The sequence below is a fragment of the Phyllobates terribilis genome, unplaced genomic scaffold (assembly GCF_046119375.1).
Source record: "Phyllobates terribilis strain yellow unplaced genomic scaffold, ASM4611937v1 Scaffold_5__5_contigs__length_657084704, whole genome shotgun sequence".
Lineage (NCBI taxonomy): Eukaryota > Metazoa > Chordata > Amphibia > Anura > Dendrobatidae > Phyllobates > Phyllobates terribilis.
In genome coordinates, this window is record NW_027362765.1 from 66552725 (window position 1) to 66576835 (window position 24111).

A 24111-nucleotide genomic window follows, 5' to 3' on the forward strand; every position below is an offset into this window, starting at 1 on the left:
GAGATGGGAGATGCACATGTGGTGGAGGGGGATGAGAGAGATGCACATGTGTGGGGGGGAGATGGGAGATGCACATGTGGTGGAGGGGGATGAGAGAGGGGCACATGTGGGGGAGGGGGATGAGAGAGGGGCACATGTGGGGGAGGGGGATGAGAGAGGGGCACATGTGGGGGAGGGGGATGAGAGAGGGGCACATGTGGGGGAGGGGGATGAGAGAGGGGCACATGTGGGGGAGGGGGATGAGAGAGGGGCACATGTGGGGGAGGGGGATGAGAGAGGGGCACATGTGGGGGGGAGGGGGTGAGAGAGTGGCACATGTGGGGGGGAGGGGGTGAGAGAGGGGCACATGTGGGGGGGAGGGGGTGAGAGAGGGGCACATGGAGGGGGATGAGAGCTGCACATGGGGGGGTTTGAGAGCTGCACATGGGGGAATTGGGAGTAGGGGGATAATGAGCTGCACATAACGAATGTGGGGTGGGGGAGAGTAAATGATAAATGATGATGGGGTGGGGAGAGCACGGACATGATATAATGAATTGGGGCAGGGGGTGCATGTAAATATTGAATGCGGGGAGCAGGAAGTATAGAGTAGGGGGCGTTGCGGATGCAGGAGTGTGACTGGTAACAAATTGGCGGAAAGAGTAGAGGTTCTAATTAAATTATATATTAAGTGCCTATTTACAGTTAATGGGGGCACAGTGGTGGATTACAATTTATATTTGGAATGGTAGGTTGCCTAATAACTAACCATATATTGATGGTGGATGCACGTCTGTATTCAGCTGCGTAATGTAGAAGTTGGGGAATGTGCTCTAGATAACTGTGTTATTTTATGCAGAGACGAGTCCTGGCTGGAAGACGTGATGGCGGTCTGTGCTGGATGAAGGAGAAAAGCGAAGATGAAGGACTTCACCTAGAGACGTCACCGGTGAGTCAGTCTATTACATGTACACTGTGTATAATGTCACTGGTGATCACTGTATTACCTGTACACTGACACTATATACAGAGCTCCTGTGTATAATGTCACTGGTGATCACTGTATTACCTGTACACTGACACTATATACAGAGCTCCTGTGTATAATTTCACTGGTGATCACTGTATTACCTGTACACTGACACTATATACAGAGCTCCTGTGTATAATGTCACTGATGATCACTGTATTACCTGTACACTATATACAGAGCTCCTGTGTATAATGTCACTGTATTACCTGTACACTGACACTATATACAGAGCTCCTGTGTATAATTTCACTGGTGATCACTAGATTACCTGGACACTTACGTTATACATACCATGTATAGAGCTCCCGTGTATAATGACACTTATGGTAATATTAGTAATGTGGTGGTAATATTAGTAATGTAGTGGTAATATGTGGTCTGGTCATGGTGTGGCAGTTTTTCTCCCTTCTGTGTGGTATTATTCGGTCACTATGTTGTGGTAATATGTGGTCTGGTCATGGTGTGGAGGTATTCCCTGTATGTGGTATTATTGGTCATTTAAAAAAAAATGTATATGACACATTCCCTTAAAGAAAACTAAATAAAAATATATCTAAAAAGAGTATTGGATATTTTAAGAAAATTTTAATAGGTTAGAGTAGGGCCCGCCCAGAAGAGTCTACCTTATCGTGGTGGCGGCTTTAAAAATCTTTTGGCCAAAACAAAAGCTGATGGCTATGTATGTGGCGCCGTCACATGGCCGAACGTCAGGAGAACCTGGTGGCAGCGACGTGGACGAGCGCCAGGATTCTGCAGGGATTGCATGGGGGTAAGTATAACAAGTTTTATTTTTTTTAAATACAATTAATTAACTAGGAGTGGGGGGAATCAGAGATGCACATGGGGGGGGGTGAGAGATGCACATGGGGGGGGTGAGAGATGCACATGGGGGGGTGAGAGATGCACATGGGGGGGGTGAGAGATGCACATGGGGGGGTGAGAGATGCACATGGGGGGGTGAGAGATGCACATGGGGGGGTGAGAGATGCACATGGGGGGGATGAGAGATGCACATGGGGGGGATGAGAGATGCACATGGGGGGGATGAGAGATGCACATGGGGGGGATGAGAGATGCACGGGGGGTGAGAGCTGCACATGGGTGGGATGAGAGCTGCACATGGGGGGGATGAGAGCTGCACATGGGGGGGTGAGAGATGCACATGGGGGGTTATGTTTACATAACTTTGTTGCCTTATGAAGGGCAGGGGGGGCCCCCCAAAATTTCTTGCACAGGGGCCCACTACAGTCTGTGTCCGCCCCTGCATAAACCAATCTGGACGTTTTACTTAAACCGCGTCCCGTGCTTACCACAAGCGCAACTGAGTGAGTAGAAACTTTACAGTTGGTGCAAAAACTCAGCAAGAATCCCGAGGGGCACATGTGACTGCTGTGGGGAAGGCACATGTGACTGCGCTGGGGAAACCACATGTCTTGAGTAAAAGCGACTGCAGGAGCAAAAGCAGACAATATTGAGAAGCTGATAATGAAACTATAGGAAGACTATAAAGGAGAGCCTTGCAAAAGTTGACCGCTGGTGATTATGTCGAGGCATTCTTGACGGTTTTTTTGGAATGGTGGCAGAACTGGAGAAATTGCCTCCTGAGCAGTGGGCAGGTTCTGGCGCCATGTCCAATGGGGGGAACCGCAGAAGGCCTATAATGACCTGGCCTTCTGGATCTTAGGAGTGACTGACTGTCAGGGCACATTGGGTGCACCACTGGGTCAATCACGGTGACAAACCTCCCCAGTCTCAAATGTTTGACCTCCTACACCAGGTTCAAAAGTGGTGGCAACCAGAATCTTCCTCCCTAGCACAGATGGTGGAGAGGGTCATCCTGGACATGTTCACACTCTCCCAAGGCCGATGCAGTTCATGGCTGCCCAGGGAGATCCCCAGAATGCTGATGACCAGGTGGCCTGGTGGAAAGGTACCATGCGGTCGAGAGTTCCTTGGGGAAGCAGGGGTCTTAACATCTCCATAATGGGGTTCCCAAAGGGGAGCTGACACCCAAAAGAAGAGAACTAGAGCCACATCTGGGGGGGCATCCAAGAGCCCAGGACGGGCTGAGTTGTTGCCAAAGGCCCCATCTAATTGTGTGATTTGTTGGAGTTGTCACATCCTGGGTCACATAGCTGCCCGTTGCACCATGACCACTGAGTCAATAGACTGCAGCATCGGTTGGTACAGCTCGTATTCTGCATTTTCTGCCTCCAGTGTTCACCCTCAATCCGGCAAGGGGCCGCAGGTATGTCCCATATCAGTGAACTGAGTGGCAATGACAGGTCTGTTGGAAGTTTGCTAACCTTAATGAGGACAACACTTCCTCATCGGTTGATTCCTGGGAAGATGGTGGGACTCCGCTGTATCCATGAGGATGCTGAAGACACAAACTGTGGCACCGAACCCATGAGGTTGGCGTAGCCAAAGACCCATTACATCATATTACTATATGGCGGGACTTTGCCTTGTTTTGGCACTTGTGGGGGAAAGTGAGGTCACCTGTTTACACACACAACAACCAGGTCATCCTTAAACACTGCATCCCCAGAGGGCAACATCCCAGAGCTGAGGCTTTTGGGGGAGGGGATGCAGGAGAGGGAACAACTTAGGTCTCTGAATTGGGCGGTACAAATCTCTTAAAAGGAGCATTTGATAATGTAAAGGTAGTAATAGGGTTGCTTAAGAGCTGGGGGCAGACACCAGATACCTTTATTTAGTCATGAATGGTGAATTATTATATTGTCGTCAAGCAGAGGAGTGAGGTCATAGAATAACTACTAGTGCCGGACCCTACAAACAGACACAGTGTTAGACATGGCTCATACTCATGTCTTAGGAGGTCATCTGGGGGTAGACAAAACCCAGGAACGAATTCTCCAGAAGTTTTACTATCCCAGATGTTACCAGGAGAATATAAATTATTGTAGGTCCTGTCCCACCTGCCAGTTAACCTCCCCGGTTGCTCATTTCCGTAGTCCATCAGTGCCATCACCCATCATTGAGTTTCTGTTTTATCTCCTAGCCATGGATTTAGTGGGATCCCTGGTCAAGTCCACCAAAGAGCATCAGTATATCCTGATGGTCCTAGATTATTCAACATGATACCCAAAGGAAGAACCATTAAAAAACTCCGCTAAGAGTATAGCCCAAGACCTGTTCCATATCTTTTCCTGAAACGGGACTGCCAAAAGAGATCCTGATGGACTAAGGGACTCTGTTCATGTCGAAAGTCATGAGAAAGTTGTGCAAAGCCCTGTAGATCACACATCTCAGAACCTCGGTGTACCACCCGCAGATGGACTGTCTCATGGAAAGATTTAATAAAACCTTGAAGGTCATTCTAAAGAAGGTGGTCTACTGCCGTATCTGCTATTCTTCATCAGAGAAGTTCCCTAGGCCTCTACAGGGTTTTCCCCATTTGAGCTGTTGTATGGTCAACACCACCGTGGACTCCTGAATAAAGCGAAGAGACCCGAGAAGCAGAGGGTACACCCTATGGAAGCGTAATCGATCATGTGTCCCAAATGCAAGAAAGGATTGCTGAAGTGATGCCCATCGTGAGAGAGCACCTCCTCCAGGTGCAAAAGGCCTAGTCAAGGGTATACAATTGGTCGGCAGGGGTGAGACAGTTCAGCCCTGGGGATCGGGTACTAATTCAGGTAAACATAGTGGACAGATAGTGGAGAGTAAATTTCTGGCCAAGTGGCAGGGCCCCTACAAAGTAGTCAAAAAGGTTGGCAAAATCAAATATAAAGTCCACCAACCAGGGACAAGGAAGACCCATTAAGTGTACCACGTCAACTTGATCAAACCAAGGTGAGATAGCGAGCCCGTGGAAGCTCTATGTTTGGTGGCTAAGTCTGAAGCAGACACGCAAGATGTCACATGCCAAAAAGCAACAGTGCCGAGAATTGCTTCATTGGAAAAGAGATCTATTTTCAGAGTTGCCGGGTTGTAATCACGTCATAGAACATGAAGTCTTCGCGGAGCCTCATGTTTGGGTGAATTTGAAGCCATATCTGATTCCCGGACCTCAACGATAGGTAATTTCAAAGGAGGTGAAACGGATGTTAAACTTAGGAGTCACTAAAGAGTACAAGAGCGGCTGTTTTAGTCCCATAGTCTTGATGCCATAACCAGATGGCGAATGCAATGATTACCGGAAGCTCAATGAAGTTTCTATGACAAATTTTCAACACCAATATGGTTGTTTCCAGTATGTCAGGTTGCAATTTGGGTTTCAAGGAGCTTCAGCCACCTTCCAGAGAGCCATGGACCGAATCCTAACTCCCCACAAGACGTACGCCGCAGCATACCTGGATTACATTATGGTGTTAAGCCAGGATTGGGGACGTTATCTAGGCATAGTCCTGGGGATATTTGATGATTTTAGGAAGGCATGATTTTCCATCAACTCAAAGAAATGTGCCATGGGGATGGAAGAAGCCAAGTACTTGGGCTATGTTGCAGGGAGTAGCAAGATCAATCACAATGTGAATAAGGTTGACGCAATCCAGAATTGGCCACAGCCGCTCCCAAAGAAGCAGACCAGAGCTTTTTCTGGGCATCATGGGCTACTACAGTTGGTTTATCCCTAATTTTGCCATGACACTTTAAGATACTACCTATTAGGCAGGAAGCTCAGGTTAGTGTCAGACCATGCCCCGCTGAGGTGGAAACGAGAAAACAAGGGGAAGAAGGAGAACAAGGGAACCAATGTCCGAGTGACAAGGTGGTTCTTAGCTCTTAAGGATGTTAGCCCCAATGTAGAGTATAGGCCCGGAAAACTACAATGCTGATGCTCTGCCGAAAGTCCACTGTATAATGGCGGAAGGTGCCAAGCCCCCCGACTTTAGGAAAAGGAGGGTATGTAAGATGGCAGCCAGACAAATCATTAAAAGGAGATATGCATTACGGAGGTGATGGTCCTCAGTGATGTAAGCCTCGAGGCAAGCTCAAGCATGTATGGTGGGCGTGGCAATGGCCAAGTTTACAAACATGTAAGATGGGTGTGACTGGCTGCTCACATATTCCCTCCCCGGAGCATGGTGTGGCGGATATAATGAAGTCCAGCTGTATCATTACACAATGTGCGGAGGTAAGAAGGTATACTGGATGCTATCCAGCCTGAGTGTCCTAGACTATCACTAAAGAGCCGTTATTTGAACTGCTTGCTTTGTTTTTCCTGCAGTGAAAGGCCGTTTGTTTCCTTTGCCTCTGGCATGGTTTATGGAATCTAAATAAACCAGCCTGGATGTTTTAGTAAACCAGCTTCCTGTGTAGAAACTTTACACTTCTAATTAGTGATGAGTGAAGCCGTGGATGTTTGATTCGCCAGGTTCAGTTGGACTTTTTAAAAAGTCTGGTTCAGGATCCAAACTTGACCCCGGACATCGAACCAGATATACAGTAAAGACCAAAAGTTTGGACACACCTTCTCATTTAAAGATTTTTCTGTATTTTCATGACTCTGAAAATTGTCATTCACACTGAAGGCATCAAAACTATGAATTAACATATGTGGAATTATATACGTAACAAAAAAGTGTGAAACAACTGAAAATATGTCTTATATTCTAGGTTCTTCAAAGTAGCCACCTTTTGCTTTGATGACTGCTTTGCACACTCTTGGCATTCTCTTGATGAGCTTCAAGAGGTAGTCACCGGAAATGGTTTTCACTTCACAGGTGTGCCCTGTCAGGTTTAGTAAGTGGGATTTCTTGCCTTATAAATGGGGTTGGGACCATCAGTTGTGTTGTGCAGAAGTCAGGTGGATATACAGCTGATAGTCCTACTGAATAGACTGTTAGAATTTGTATTATGGCAAGAAAAAAGCAGCTAACTAAAGAAAAACGAGTGGCCATCATTACTTTAAGAAATGAAGGTCAGTCAGTCCGAAAAATTGGGCAAACTTTGAATGTGTCCCCAAGTGCAGTTGCAAAAACCATCAAGTGCTACAAAGAAACTGGCTCACATGAGGACCGCCCCAGGAAAGGAAGACTAAGTGTCACCTCTGCTTCTGAGGATAAGTTTATCTGAGCCACCAGCCTCAGAAATCGCAGGTTAACAGCAGCTCGGATTAGAGACCAGGTCAATGCCACACAGTGTTCTAGCAGCAGACACATCTCTTCAACAACTGTTAAGAGGAGACTTTGTGCAGCAGGCCTTCATGGTAAAATAGCTGCTAGGAAACCACTGCTAAGGACAGGCAACAAGCAGAAGAGACTTGTTTGGGCTAAAGAACACAAGGAATGGACATTAGAGCAGTGGAAATCTGTGCTTTGGTCTGATGAGTCCAAATTTGAGATCTTTGGTTCCAACCACTGTGTCTTTGTGCGACGCAGAAAAGGTGAACGGATGGACTCTACATGCCTGGTTCCCACCGTGAAGCATGGAGGAGGTGTGATGGTGTGGGGGTGCTTTGCTGGTGACACTGTAGGGGATTTATTCAAAATTGAAGGCATACTGAACCAACATGGCTACCACAGCATCTTGCAGTGGCATGCTATTCCATCCGGTTTGCGTTTAGTTGGACCATCATTTATTTTTCAACAGGACAATGACCCCAAACACACCTCCAGGGTGTGTAAGGGCTATTTGACCAAGAGGGAGAGTGATGGGGTGCTACGCCAGATGACCTGGCCTCCACAGTCACCAGACCTGAACCCAATCGAGATGATTTGGGGTGAGCTGGACCGCAGAGTGAAGGCAAAAGGGCCAACAAGTGCTAAGCATCTCTGGGAACTCCTTCAAGATTGTTGGAAGACCATTTCCGGTGACTACCTCTTGAAGCTCATCAAGAGAATGCCAAGAGTGTGCAAAGCAGTCTGTAACGGGTCTGGGAGGTGGAACCTCTGAGCAACTATACAAGGGGGCAGTCCTTGTAAGGAAGCGGGTGGCTCCCAGGGAAGACGGGCAGGTAGTCACGGCAAGTGACAGGGACAGTCTCTGGGTAGAAGGGCAGGTAGTCACGGCAAGTGACAGGGACAGTCTCTGGGTAGAAGGGCAGGTAGTCACGGCAAGTGACAGGGACAGTCTCTGGGTAGAAGGGCAGCAGACAGGTGGCTGGTGAGCGCTCCCAGGTGAGCGGGCGAGAGTCTCTGGACAGGCAGGTGGTCACGGCAAGTGACGGCAGAACCTCCAGGTAGACTAGCAGACAGGTAGCAGGTGGACGCTCCCAGGTGAGCGGGCAAGAGTCTCTGGACAGGCAGGTGGTCACGGCAAGTGACGGCAGAGCCTCCAGGTAGACTAGCAGACAGGTAGCAGGTGGACGCTCCCAGGTGAGCGGGCAAGAGTCTCTGGACAGGCAGGTTGTCACGGCAAGTGATGGCAGAGCCTCCAGGTAGGCTAGCAGGCAGGTAGCAGGTGAGCGGGCAAGAGTCTCTGGACAGGCAGGTGGTCACGGCAAGTGACGGCAGAGCCTCCAGGTAGGCTAGCAGGCAGGTAGCAGGTGAGCGCTCCCAGGTGAGCGGGCAGGCTGGTCCATAGACAGACTGACAGGTGTCGGAAGGCAGACCGTCGGACCGCAGGCTTGCAAGCAGGTAAGCGGATATCAGGCAGATATCAAGCAGGAAACTGGCAGGTGACTGGCAGGTAACAGGCAGGAATCTGGCAGGTGACTGGCAGGTAACAAGCAGGAATCTGGCAGGTGACTGGCAGGTAACTAGCAGGAATCTGGCAGGTGACTGGCAGGTAACTGGTAACGGGACCTGAGGGCTGAAGCAGAGTGAAGGCTTTGCAACAACATTGCTCGGGCACCTCCATTTTGGAGGAGGTGCCTTATATATGGAGAGGTCTTCCGGCCATTGGCCGGGGACTCCTTAGGACGGCGCGTGCGGCCCCTTTAAGAGAGGGGGAGCGCGCGCGCACCCTAAGCACAGAGGCCGGGAAGCAGCGCGCGCTGCCAGCAGAGCGGGAGGAAGCCGCCGGGCACGGAGCGGAGAGGTGAGGGGAACGGCGTCCCTGCCTAGGAGGGGGCAGGGACGCCGACGCTACACAGTCATCAAACCAAAAGGTGGCTACTTTGAAGAACCTAGAATATAAGACATATTTTCAGTTGTTTCACACTTTTTTGTTAAGTATATAATTCCACATGTGTTAATTCATAGTTTTGATGCCTTCAGTGTGAATGTACAATTTTCATAGTCATGAAAATACAAAAAAAATCTTTAAATGAGGTGTGTCCAAACTTTTGGTCTGTACTGTAAGTCAATGGGGACCTGAACTCCAGTGCTGTAAAATGGCTGCAAAATGGCTGGAGTAAGGGCTATGAGCCTGCAAAAGGAGGAAAAATTGGGGAAAGAGCAGAACAATTGCCCTTTAAACAAATGTTGATAGGAAAATTACTTAAAGGGGTTCTATCACCATAGCAATCATGATAAAATAGGAAGAAAATGAATAGCATTAAAATTTTGACAGTGCCCTTACAAGGACTGAGACTTGCTACCACCAGTCCAGTTGAAAATTTCATCCCAAAGAAGCTGCTGAAACATTTAATCCACAGACAGGGTGTGGAGTCAGAGTCGTGGAGTCGGAGCCCATTTTGGTGGAGTCCGAGTCGGAGTCGGTATAAAATGGACCAACTCCGACTCCTAAAATATATAATAAATAGGGTACAGTAGTTCAATGCAGTTTGTGGGGAATATTTTTTCATAAGAATTTGGGAAAGTTATGAAATGTCCTATAAATGTCTGTCCTATTCCTGATCTAAGGGTTTAGACTTTTAGCTGAGATGAATCTGTGCTACAGTAAATTTATCACTTACATATGAGCCATGTATGAGGAAGTCGGAGCCAGAGTCGTGGAGTCGGTGTCATGGAAATTGAGGAGTCGGAGTCAGAGTTGGAGGTTTGGCTTACCAACTCCATAGCCCTGCCCACAGAGCATGTTTTCACATTTCCCTGAGAAAGCAGATTAAAAATTTTCACACCCAGATAATGGGCCACTGTACCCCCCACAGGCAGGGTTGCAGAGTACACACAGCAGCTTTTGTCAAAGTACTCCCACAGATATGGGTTAAAGAATACACTCAGCGGCTTTTGGCACAATACTATCACAGACATGATTGTCTAACAGTAGAAAAATATGTTTAGATGCAAACCTGCAGCTGAAGATTCCAAAATCTTTTGGTTATGCATGGTACTATCACAGAAACCAGTGCAGAGTACACAGTGTTTTTTAAAAATTGTGCACATGCAAAAACTAATACTGTCCGTCATTCCAGCTGCATCCTGTCCCTATGCTAAGCAGAGTAGAAATCAAAAATACGAACCTTCAACCAGGAGTGTGAGGAGCTGGCCACTTACTAAGACTTTTATTGTCATCGATTTTATTGTTATCCTTTAATAAAACACAGCAGGCAAATCTCTCGTAATGTTCTGCTTGCTCGTCAGTATGTGCACTAATTTCATTTTTAAAGTGTCCAGCATTCCAGTAGTCTCATTAGTATTTCAGGAGTCTCTAGCCATTGTTCTAATCAGACACTAGTCACATTATGGGGATGGGGAAAGTAGATCGGGCAGAGCAGCCACCACAGGGAGTCACACATGCAGTAACAGGTGGAGTTTGGCCTGAGAAAAAATACCTCCACTAATGCACACATAGCTTTGAGGGGGCTGATCTCAGTGAAGGAGAAAAAAGAAGCCTCATGTTTAGTGAGAAGTTGGTGGAATGACGGCGAAGGGCTAGGATCTATGGCTGTGGACCTGGACCCGATGGATGGATGGCCTATTGAGTGTTGGAGATCAGTTATCGACGGAGCATGATAAACGCACTACAGTTGTGGGATATGTAGTTTGGATTTAAACTTGCTTAAAAGATTGTTGCTACTAGATACCTATGCTGCCATCGTATTATCTGTCGTCTGGAGGATCGTGGACTGTGTCTACAGACTGTACTGGCTGGAGAACTTATCTGTGGGCCAACCAAAAGTTGGGAGGCAGTGAGCATTGCCTGTTACAACGGCAGTGGAACTACTGATCCTGGGTTGGAAATTTGAAGACTGAAAGAACTGTACTTTGACCATTTACCTGGAGTTGTAAAACCTTGATGTAAGGAATAAAATATTGTTGCATCGTTAACCTGCCTAGGTGATTATGTACAAACCACAACCTCACATCTTGACAAGGAGTAACAAGTCCAAGTGGAGGAGGAGGAGGAGGAGACATAAATAAAATAAATAAAGATTCAAGTGATGAGTAATCAAACACTGTTTTTCGGCATATTTTTGTATTTTTTCATTGTTTTTTATTTTTATGTAACGGACTTAAAAACAACCTAGAATTTACAAAAATAAAACTAGCCATCTACAATGCTCAAAAAAATAAAGGGAACACTCAAATAACACATCCTAGATCTGAATGAATGAAATATTCTCATTGAATACTTTGTTCTGTACAAAGTTGAATGTGCTGACAACAAAATCACACACAAATCATCAATGGAAATCAAATTTATTAACCAATGGAGGCCCTGATTTGGAGTCACCCCCAAAATTAAAGTGGAAAAACACACTACAGGCTGATCCAACTTCAATGTAATGTCCTTAAAACAAGTCAAAATGAGGCTCAGTATTGTGTGTGGCCTCCACGTGCCTGTATGACCTCCCTACAACGCCTGGGCATGCTCCTGATGAGGTTGCGGATGGTCTCCTGTTGGATCTCCTGCCAGACCTGGACTAAAGCATCCGCCAACTCCTGAACAGTCTGTGGTGCAGCGTGACGTTGGTGGATGGAGCAAGACATGATATCCCAGATGTGCTCAATCGGATTCAGGTCTGGGGAACGGGCGGGCCAGTCCATAGCTTCAATGCCTTCATCTTGCAGGAACTGCTGACACACTCCAGCCACATGAGGTCTGGCATTGTCCTGCATTAGGAGGAACCCAGGGCCAACTGCACCAGCATATGGTCTCACAAGGGGTCTGAGGATCTCATCTTGGTACCTAATGGCAGTCAGGCTACCACTGGCAAGTACATGGAGGGCTGTGCGGCCCTCCAAAAAAATGCCAACCCACACCATTACTGACCCACTGCCAAACCGGTCATGCTGAAGGATGTTGCAGGCAGCAGATCGCTCTCCACGGTGTCTCCAGACTCTGTCACGTCTGTTACATGTCCTCAGTGTGAACCTGCTTTCATCTGTGAAGAGCACAGGACGCCAGTGATGACTTTGCCAATCCTGGTGCTCTGTGGCAAATGCCAAGCGTCCTGCACGGTGTTGGGCTGTGAGCACAACCCCAATCTGTGGACGTCGGGCCCTCATACCACCCTCATGGAGTCGGTTTCTAACCGTTTGTGAAGACACATGCACATTTGTGGCCAGCTGGAGGTCATTTTGCAGGGCTCTGGCAGTGCTCGTCCTGTTCCTCCTTGCACAAAGGGCGAGGTAACGGTCCTGCTGCTGGGTTGTTGCCCTCCTATGGCTCCCTCCATATCTCTTGGTATCTGCTCCATGCTCTGGACACTGTGCTGACAGACACAGCTACCCTTCTTGCCACAGCTCGCACTGATGTGCCATCCTGGATGAACTGCACTACCTGAGCAACTTCTGTGGGATGTACTGTAGACACCGCCTCATGCTACTGTACCTCTAGGGGTGAGAGCAATGGCAAAATGAAAAAGTGACCAAAACAACAGCCAAAATGGATGAGAACAGAGAAATGGTGTGTGGTCACCACCTGCAGAACCACTCCTTTATAGGGGGTATCTTGCTAATTGCCTATCATTTCTACCAGTTGTCTGTTCCATTTGCACAACAGCAGGAGAAATTGATTCACACTCAATGTTGCTTCATAACTGGACAGGTAGATTTCACAGAAGTATTATTGACTTGGAGTTACATTGTGTTGTTTAAGTGTTCCCTTTATTTTTTTGAGCAGTGTATAACCATAGGCATAGATCCAAGTGGAGGAAGAGGTGGACATGGCAGTATGAGTGAAAGAGGCAAGGGCAGAGTAATCCAACACTATTTATTTTTTTAGGAAACTGAATTAAAAATAACATAGATAGAACCCAAAACAAACTAACAAGCTACAACCAGGGGGCAGATATCCAACTGAAGGAGGAGGTGGCAGTGTAGATGGAATAGGTGGAGGAAGAGGTAGCCGACACAGTTTTTTGGGTTTTATATTTGGGGAGGAGGCACCCAAATGAAACAAATGGCAAATAGAGTTCAAGACTGGTTGGGTGGGCTGTTATAGTAGTCTAGTCATCCAAAGGTATGGAAGAGTCCTGCATGATCCACACCTGGTTCATTTTAAGGAATTGTAGGTTCCCCTCATTGGATGTGGACAAGAGGATGCGCTTGTCTGTAATAACACCTTCTGTTGTGCTAAACACACATTCTGACATTACATTAGCCACAGGGCATTCCAGCACCTCCAAGGGATAAAAGGCAAGCAGAGGCCATGTGTCTAATTTGAAGACCCAGAAGTTAAATGGGGCAGACCCATATGTTAGTACGTGGAGATGTGTGGACATAGTGCGCCACTATGTTGTTTTAACATTGGCTCCTGCTAATACGGACCCAATTACATGTTGGTGCTGTATGTTGTGGCAAGCTCAAAGTTTAACCACATTTCGGCCATGGAAACCCTGCCTTCCGAGGTGCTGTTGGTACCCCAGCTGCGTTGGAAACTTCCTCCTCCTCTGTGTTCTTCCACTAAGCCCCTGCTGTCAGGTAGGAATGGCTCTGGAAATGTCCACAGTCTAAAAGCTGCAGCCTTTCAACAAGCATTATTAGACTGGAGAACACAAACAGCAAACCAGACATACAGTACAAAGTCAGTGTTCGGTACCGGACAGTAGGTGTATAGTACGGACCCTAAACTTTCCTGTAAGGGCTCGCTCATCCCTAATTCTCATATCAATTGCTCAGTGAAAAACAAACAGCATGATGACACACAGACGAAGATACAAAAGGAACATTGGGGTCCTTCTGGGTTTGAATATGTGTTAGTTTTTAGAAATCAAAGTTGTGCAATGATGTTTTTATTTTACAGTTATCCAAACTGACATGAATAAAAAAAAATCAACCATTTTTAGTCACACCATTTGTCGATTACCATAAATAATTTGTTCGCTTAATTGCATTGATTACACAAAGTATGTCATGTTTATTTTAATTGTTTTGCGCCTTCATTTTATCTTCTAATGTACTGGCATATAGAGATATCTGTATAGACCAGTATATTATAAGATGTAATGAAGAATGCTATTGAGGTTTTTAGGCTGAGAGAATTCTCCTGTACATAACAGTGAAGCCTCTGGCTGGTAATGTTTCTGCCTTATATATCAGAGGTCACCAACACTAACATGCTTCAAAAGTGTATTTAGAGACCTCCATTGTGCACAGTGACCTGTGATGGACAGGATTGTGAGTAAGGAGTTATCTCCTCTGCAGCAGCTCAGAAATGTGCTCTGGATGCAGCGGAGAAACATTCGTACAAAATACAGCAAAAGAAAAAAAAAAGCGTGAAACACTGAAAAGTCACACCAGTATAAGGAAGGTGTGCCAAAGTGGATGGAACATGAACGGGGCTTGCTGGTACCCTCCAAATTCATCGCTAGGGGCATAACTTACACCCATCAGAAATGTTGCTCCAATCCATCCTTGACTTGGGTACCATTTCTGGAGAAGAACACAGAGGAGCTCACCACTGAGAAGTAGTACTGTGTGCACGTCTGAATAAAAGACTGGTGTGCAAATATGGAGGAGATTATATAAAAATTAACTTGGCACTCAAATGACTCAAATAAATGATGTAATTTTAATAGGGGAAGCAGGTGAAGTACAAAAACAAACGTTTCGGTCCCAATGGACCTTCATCGGTGTACAGAATGGTTGGATGAGAGGCATAAGGGGCAGGTGCCCGGATGGTGCGGTAGCTGAGCAGTGGTAAAAGCAAGATTGAAAATACTGGCAGGGAACGCGGTGTTCACCGCTTGTTCCAGATGGCACATAGAGATGGTGCACCATCTGGAACAAACGGTGGACACCGCGTTCCCCTGCCAGTATTTTCAATCTTGCTTTTACCACTGCTCAGCTACCGCACCATCCGGGCACCTGCCCCATATGCCTCTCATGCAACCATTCTGTACACCGATGAAGGTCCATTGGGACTGAAAAGTTTGTTTTTGTACTTCACCTGCTTCCCCTATTAAAATTACATCATTTATTTGAATCATTTGAATGCAAAGTTAATTTTTATATTGCTTCGGGTTGGTACCCTACTTGAGCAACTCTATACCCCAGGAGTGCGGTAGTTTTCTATATATGAATCTGGAGGAGATTTTCCAAGACTTACTTTTTATTTTTTACTATGGGCCTTAAAACTAAACAGATAGGTATTTGCTAACAGAGGCAATTACCTGTCTGCTGCACTTATCGCTGGGTCACAGTGGTCACCGACCACTCCTGCCGGTGATTTAGCTGCTCCACGTCAATCGAGCAGCTTTTCTTCTTCTGAGCTGTTCTGCCAACAAGGATTGACTTCCAATATAATGGTGACTGACAGCCGGCTTCCCACAGTTAAACTATCAATCAGCATGACATCGGCAACAGAGCAGTCGATGAGAAGCCGAATCACCAGTAAGAGTGCTCTGTAGCTGCTATGTGTCGGCAGAGATCAGCAACAGGAACAAAAGCGACTACCTGTGTGATAGCTCTTAACACATTATAAAAATAAAAAAAGAATAGTCCCGAATAACACCCTGATGAATCAGCCCCTACATCCACAACAAAAGTTTCATGTGAACATATCTGAAAAAAAACCCGAAAATCTAAAGTTACTCTACAAGTCAGTGACTGAGTAGAATCTGTGACCTCGCCATTTAGTGATCCTAACTCACCTGTGCGGTTATCTGTAGGAATATCCTCTTTACACCGCTCATCACCCCTCACATATGTCTCTGTAGTATTAATATGGGTCAGATCTTTACCCTGAAACAAAGATTGTAAAAGTCACAGACAGATGAAGACATTTGAGAAGATCGAGACAACATCTAATGTCTATGATCAGCTTTATCCTGTCACCTCCACCAGATATAAAACATACACTGAATGGCCACATTGTGAGAAGATCCAGACAACATCTAATGTCTATGATCAGCTTTATCCTGTCACCTCCACCAGATATAAAACATACCGTATTTTTCAGACTATAAGACGATGCGGGGTGATGCTGGGAGTCCCACCCAGGCAGGAAGAAGGGGCTGCTCGGTGGCAGGAGTGGGGAGATACTGCGGGTACTGTGCTTTGAGAAGGGGATGTCTGGAGGTGCGACGCTGAGTGTCCCAGGGTGGTAAGAATGGGTGTCTGACAGTCCTCAGCTGTGCGGGGGCTCCCTCGGCTTTTTGTGAAAGTCTGGAGCCCCTGCACTTCCTTGTTCTCTATGCGTTGGACTGGATTAGAGCAGGGAACACTTAGGACAGGTGAGTATATGGATTTTTTAATTTTATTCTTATTTTTTACAGGTGGAGACACCAGGAGCAGACTACAACACTCAGCATTAACCCCTGCTGGTGCTGATCACAGCGCCGGCAGGAGATTATGATGAGGGTAGCGTTCAGCACCTGGCGCTTAGGAACCGTGCTAACTCTACCGCTGATTCCCAAACGTCGGTACGTGTGCTCCTGATGTGGCACACGGACATGTCCGGTACCGGAAATATCCGGACATGTGAAACTGGCCTTAAGATCTGTGTAAAGTAATAGAAGATCCTGGCACCTCTTTAAGTGAATTGATGTAGGACATCAAGTATATTTCTGGTGCTGCAGTATATACTGTTATCAGAGGACACTGATGAAAAATACTGTAACTATATGGCTAATGCTGTGGTTTATTGTAGTCGCTTATGTGATAGATATGGACTGTAGGCAGCTGCGCAGGGAAGAGTTGCAGAGGGTCAGCCCTGCAGCTGGGAGAAGTCTTGGGAGATGTTTCTAGGTGGTTTACTGCATATACACTGTATCATAGCATCCAACCGTCCAGTTTTCGGTGGTACTGTCCAGCCTTGAGGGCTCAGTCCCGCATCCTGTCGCGCCTCAGCTGTTCTCCCGGCTGTTGAGGGTGGTGGGTTGCGGCTGCTAAAGAAAATGAATATTCACTCTTCTCCACTCCCATGGGCGTGGAGAAGAGTGAATATTCATTCTCTTTAGTAGCGGGCACAGAATATCGCTGAGCCGCAGCAGGAGCTGCGGCCGTGCTGACAACGCGCGTTATTAAGAAGAATGAATATTCACTCCTCTCCACGCCTATAGTCCCGGCGTGGAGAGGAGTGAATATTCCCCACAGCTCACCTCGGCGTCTGAGGGAGTATGGAAGTGATGTCATGCGTTGCTCAGATGCAGAGATCAGCTACTGACAGACAGGAGGCAGCACTGGAGCAGAGGGGAGGAATGTGAGTAAAAGTGTTTATTTTTTTTCATGTGTGCAGTGATGGAGGGCCATGCGTACCAGGATTGGCTCTGAGGGGGCCTGTGCGTACCAGGATTGGCTCTGAGGGGGCCCATGCGTACCAGGAATGGGGATGAGGGGGCCCATGCGTAAATGAGGGGGCCATGCGTGCCAGGAATGGGGAAGAGGGCCGTCTGCTGAAGACCCCTCATTACCAGCACCCCTCTGACAACGCCTCCTGCCAGTGGAGAAAGAAATGGTAAATGTGCGTGGATTGGGATGTGGCCAAGGGCGTGGCCAAAATTTCCCATGGAGCGCTGTATGATCTGTCCAGCTTTCTCTTCTTAAAAAATTGGGACGTATGACTGTAGTTGTAGTGCATGTTTCCTATGTGGGCAGTTCGAGCATTGTGATACAAACCCCGTCTGACTCTTCCCTTATACTGGTGGGTAAAACAAGACTGAACATAAGATATTCACAGCCGTCTACACATCATAGGGGAGATTTCATGATACCTTCTCTCCATCTACCTGATGATTCTGAGGAACACAGGGATCTTCTTGTTTACAGTCCTGTGGAAGAAGAGGATGGTGACATCTCTCTGGTGTTGTCCTCTTACTGGGTAGAACTGGAAGAAACACATACAGGGACTGAATTCATGCCTTACATACAGAGAATTATAGGCCATGTGTATTTAGTCCTGTCTATTACCTGGTGATGTGAGGGGCTGGGGAACCTCCATCATGACGTCCTTGTACAGATCTTTGTGTTCTTCTAAATATTCCCACTCCTCCATGGAGAAATAGACGGTGACATCCTGATACCTTATAGGAACCTGACACATACAATGATATTGTCATCACCCGATTCCTTCATAGATTGTATATAGCATTCCCATCAGTGTTACCTCTCCAGTCAGCAGCTCAATTATCTTGTAGGTGAGTTCTAGGATCTTCTGGTCATTGATGTCTTCATTTATCAGGGGGTGAGGTGGAGGCCCTGTGATTGGGCTCAGGGGTCTTCCCCATCCCTCAGACACAGGGGCCTGACAGCTCTCACTAGAGGTCTTCTTCACTACTGTGTAATCCTGGTTATGGAGAGACACATTAATAAATCTCACTACAGACATTTACAGAGTCCTCACCTCTCCAGTTCTGTCCATCTGTTATTCCCATAGAGAAGAATGATGTAATGGGACGTCCTCAGAATCTCTCACCTCTCCAGTAAGCCGGAAGAGAATCTCCAAGGTGAAGTGTAATATCCTCTCCGCAATCTTGTCCCTGTCCCTATCCATCCTTGACAGGTCACTCAGGAAAATGCTTTTATACAGAAGATCTCCACTAAGGAGGATCCGGTATTGTAGGGACCTGAATGGGGATAAGATGACGATGTAACATCAAAGATCCCATGTAAGAAATCTCCGGAGCGGTTACCGGCTTCACATGATCAGTACATCCAGTCATGACCCCATCCTGCCCCATCACATTATAGTCACATACAGAGATTCATCACATAATGTTTCCTATCCAGCACCAGAAACCTAGAATAAATCAAAATTATCTCAGCCATTTCCTCCCACTCCCAAACAACAGGACTACCTGGCACCTCGCAAAGAGAGGATGTGACAGCACCATCACCAGCAGTGTTACCGAGCATCTCCTCACTGTCCCATGTAAGCGTTTAGCTGTTCATCCCCCAAACACTGAAGAGAAAGCAAAAGTACCCGCCTTCCCACCCATGAGACCTGGTCCTAAATGAGAGCATTTCAAAATTCCTGGACTTTGAAATGCTGCCAGTCAGGCTGGTGGAGACGGCCATTTTTAAAAAACTAATGGTGGTGGCTGTCCGAAAGTACATGGTTCCCAGCCACCACTACTTTTCCAGATCAGTGGCAAGGTCCACATAACCACCGATATGTGGAACAGTAAGCACAGCCAGGGATGTTATATCTCCCTAACTGCCCACTGGGTAAATGTAGTAGCAGCTGAGATAGAGGCGGAAGGAGTCATAGCCCATGTCCTACCACCACTGAGGATTGCTGGATGCTTTTCTGTCCATGTTGCCTTCTCCGCTTCCTCATTCGGTCAGCCTAAAACCTGCACCACCAACTTCAGCACAGCCAGAGGAAACAGACAGCAGGTTGTTCTGAAACGCATCTATTTTGGGATTGGAGGGGGTTGGGAAGATCCCACACCAAACAGGAGCTGTGTAGGCGGATCAAACAATAGACAGATGATTGGATAGGGCCGCTGAAACTCAAAACGGGTCTGGTGATGTGCGATAATGGACAAAATCTCATAGCAGCTCTGGCCTAGCCAGTTTAACGCACATCCCTTGCCTGGCGCATGTGCTGAATTTGGTGGATATCAAATCCTTAATGCAACATTCTGCCACAGGGAGTATATATGTGGGCTAACACCCTGGTATTAAATCCATAAAGTACTTGTGCAAAGAAAAAAGTGCTAAGGCATAGTGCAAAACATGGATGGCCAGTAAGCTGCAGTTACAAAATACAAGACAGCCATGTACACAAAGGCAGACAGTGAAAGGCATAGATGGGATTATATCCTACACCACCAGGTTGTATCCTAACTGGCTTTTCGCGTTAGCTTCTTCCTGAGGGGGGTTGAGATATGAATGGGGGATAGATTGCGGTCTTTTTATATCATTGGTGGCAGCGGTTTGAAAATGACGCTCCAAATCGACAAGACCGGAAGTCAGGTCAATGCCGAAGGCGTCACACGGCACAAGGTCTCACCCACATCCGTCGCGCCAGGATGAGGGCAGGAGACACGCAGCGCTACAGTCGCATCTCCCCGGCAACCCTCACCCTGCTGCTTGCCTGTCTGCGCTGCAGCGTCTCTTTTGCCTTCCCGCCTCATATGTGACGTACCCACAAGGTAGAACCCCACCTTGCATATGCGGAAGACACTGTGCAAGCAATAGTTGAGTTTCAGCCGCAGTAAGCACAGGTGAGTTGCTCTGCAGAACACCACCACTGAGTGGGCCTCCATGCGTGACGTGTGTGCCATGTTGTGCTGCTTCGAGCGCTCCACCAACATGGCCAGGGCTGGTGATGCCATCATCAGCGTTACTATCCAAATTCTATGCCTGCTTGAAAAAATGCTTCAGGCAATGATGGATGAGGTGGTGGCACAGGAGGAAGAGGAGGGAACATTCACACCACTATCAGGCCATTCATCCACACATGGCTTGTAGGGTGGGTTTCTGTACCAACATAGGCCACAATTATCAGCCAGTGGACAGATTTGGTGGATGATGACGAGGAGGAAGCGGGTTCACAGCAGGGAGGAACTCAAAGAAACTCACGGGCATCATTGGAGAGTGGCTGGGGTGATACAGAGGACCAAGACTATACATCTCCCAGGGAGGACAACTTGTCATTGCCTCTGAGCAGCCTGGCACATACAAGTCAATACATGCTGCTGTACCTGTGCAACGACCGCCAAGTTGCCCAGATTGTTACCAGTACCGATTACTGGGTGGCCACCCTGCTGGATCCTCGGCTACAAGGACAACCTACCATCCTTACTTCCGTCACTGGAAAGGGATTGGAAAAATGCGTGGTAGACGCAGTACTGATGGCTTTTCCACCTGACAGCGAGTGCTCAGTAAAAGAATAAAGCAGAGGACGAGGAGGAGGAAGTCGCCAATGTAGTTGGGTACCGGCACCACCTCAGAATGGAGGGTTAGCATGAGGGTTGTGGAGCCGGTAAGCCAAAATACAGACTGACATTTCCCTGACTCCCAACTACACAGCACAGCCTCACTGCGCAGCATGTATATAAAGTGCAGCACGGATTTATCTCAACTAAAAGCCTAAATCCTTAAATCAGGAATAGGACAGACATTTATAGGACATTTCATAACTTTCCCAAATTCTTATGAAAACATTTACAGCACATCCTGCACTGAACTAATGAACCCAATTTATTATATATTTTAGGAGTTGGTCCATTTTATACCGACTCCAACTCCATCAAAATAGACACTGACTCCACAGCCTGGGTTATCAAGGCGGGAATGTGGAAAACATTCCTCAGCACGCCACAACATCAGGTACCACCATATGATACAGTCCGTAGTAGCAGGAGGCATTAAATTGGACACATAGCCTGAGCTTGCCTTTTACACTTTGGAGGTGCTGGTCTGCCCTGCGGTAAGTGTACTATCGGAAAGCGTGTTTAGCACGACAGAGGGTGTGATCACAGATAGTCGCATCCGCCTGTCCACAGCCAATGTGGGCAAGCTCACATTCATTAAAATGAATGAGGCGTGAATACTACAGGACTTGTCCATACCATTGGCTGACTAGAGACGTAGACCAGCCGCACCTAGCCATTATTATACTCCACCGCAGTTATTTCATTCTATTTGCCATTCTCAATGATTTGGGACCTCCCCAAACTAAAAATATATAATTATATCTATACAGGTGCATCTCACTAAATTAGAATATCATCAAAAAGTTACATTTATTTCAGTTCATCAATTCGAAAAGTGAAACTCAGTCAGCAGTCTTCCCCATGATTGTGGAGCCTACTGAAAACAGACTAAGGGACCATTTTAAACGCTTAGGAAGCCTTTGCAGGTGTTTTTGGTTAATTATTCTACTTTACTGAGATAATGAATTTTGTGTTTTCATCGGCTGTAAGCCATAATCATCAACATTAACAGAAATAAACACTTGAAAAATATCACTCTGTTTGTAATGACTCTATATAATATATGAGCTTCACTTTTTGTATTGAAGAACTGAAATAAATGAACTTTTTGATGATATGCTAATTTAGTGAGATGCACGTGTATCTATCTATTTATCTATCTATCTACACATGCTGCCATGCTTAGGTTGGGAGAGCATTTGGCCAGTTCAAGCATTGTGATGCAATCCCCGTCCGAGTTATACAAATGTCTGACTCTTCCCTTATACTAGTGGATAAAACAAAACTGAACATAAGACCTTCACAGCCGTCTACACATGATAGGGAAGATCTCATGACACCTTCTCTCCATCTACCGGATGATCCTGAGGAACATTGTAATCTTTTTGTTTTCAGTCCAGTAGAAGAGAATGGGGACATCTCTCTGGTGTCCTCTTAAAGGATAGCACATCTCTGATGATGATGAAGAAACACTAGTGCTGTGATGAATATTCAAGATAATCCCATGTCAATCATTGTGCCCTGTTTGGCGGGGATTATAGAGATCTTCAATGTACAGTAATTCGACACTCCCACAAGGCAGGGGGCCGAGAGGCAGGGAGCGAAATACCTCACAGCAGCTGTGAGCTGCACAGGACGACCCCCTGTGGACTCCAATCCATGCGGTCCTTTGTGTGGGATATTATAATTCAACACCAAGTTATGGGAATATGATACATCCCAGTGATTCACTAAGTAGATTTTTAGAAACCCAAGAGAATGGGGAATGTCACCCTGGCTTTCAGCACAGTCCAGCGCGTAGGGAAAGAGATACACGGCACAGCCTTGCGGGGGCCGTTAGGGCCCTGGTGTTTGGTATCCACGCATAGCAGGGGCCCGGCTGGATCCGACGACACCAGAACCGGCTCCCTGGAACCGTCTATTAAGGAGGCATAGCCCGTTTTAGTTTTTGGGAGCTTTTAGCTAAGAGAGACCAGGGGTGGAGATTTAGGCTCAACCAAGGGGCAGTAAGGGGAGCGACCCAGAGAGGTTAAGAGCCCCTGCAGCTAGAGCCCAGTGTCCTTTTCCTTGGGAGGTCGTGACGTCACGTCATGTAGGAGAAGTCCTGCAACAAAGAGAGGGGTCCCCACAAGCCTCCCATGTGGCAGCCCTTCCCCCAAAAGCATGGTGATTCTCTCTACGGAACATCACTTCCCCACTGAGTAGGCCTCCATACGTGACATGTGTGGACAGCACGGATGACGTCATCATCAGCATTACTATCCCATTTCCATGCCTACTTGAAAAAATGCTTCAAATGATGATGGATGAGGTGGTGGCACAGAAGGAAGAGGAGAGACAGGAAACATTCATATCATTACCAGGCCGGTTAGCCACACATGGCTCAGAGGGTGGGCTCCCGTACCAACAGCGGCCGGGTACACTGTCCAGCCAGGGGTCAGTTTTGGAGGATGAGGAACAGCAGGGTGGCAATCAAAGCAGCTCACAAGCATCACTGGAGCGTGGTTGGGGGACTCAAAGGACACAGAAGATACACCTACCACCAAGGACAGCTTGTCGTTTCTTCTGGGCAGCCTGGCACACAATACCAATGACAATACATGCTGCTGTCACTGCATGGCTTTCCTCTTGTTGGACTTGTTTTGCTTGGATGGTGCTTATGATTAGTGTTGAGCGAGTATGTTCTATTAACCCTTTCGCCGAGTATGCTCGGGCCGAGCTCCGAGTATTTATAGCTGCTCGGTGATATGGTTGAATCACTCCCGTGTGCATGATTTGCAACTGTTTGACAGTTTTATTACATGTGAGGAATGTCTATTTCTTACACATTCCTCACATGTAATAAAACTGTCAAACAGTTGCAAATCATGCACACGGGAGCGATTCAACCATATCACCGAGCAGCTATAAATACTCGGAGCTTGGCCCGAGCATACTCGGACAGAACATATGCGCTCAACACTACTTATGATAACATTCAGACTAACTTTTTCCGAGCACTCCTGCAAGAACTCCT

The 24111-nt window shown here is 47.0% G+C and overlaps 1 pseudogene; it reads right to left on the reverse strand.

Moving 5' to 3' along the window:
• LOC141270729 (uncharacterized) overlaps positions 1-19300 on the reverse strand; it is a 31685-nt pseudogene extending 12385 nt beyond the window's left edge.
• Between the last annotated feature and the right edge of the window lie 4811 nt (positions 19301-24111).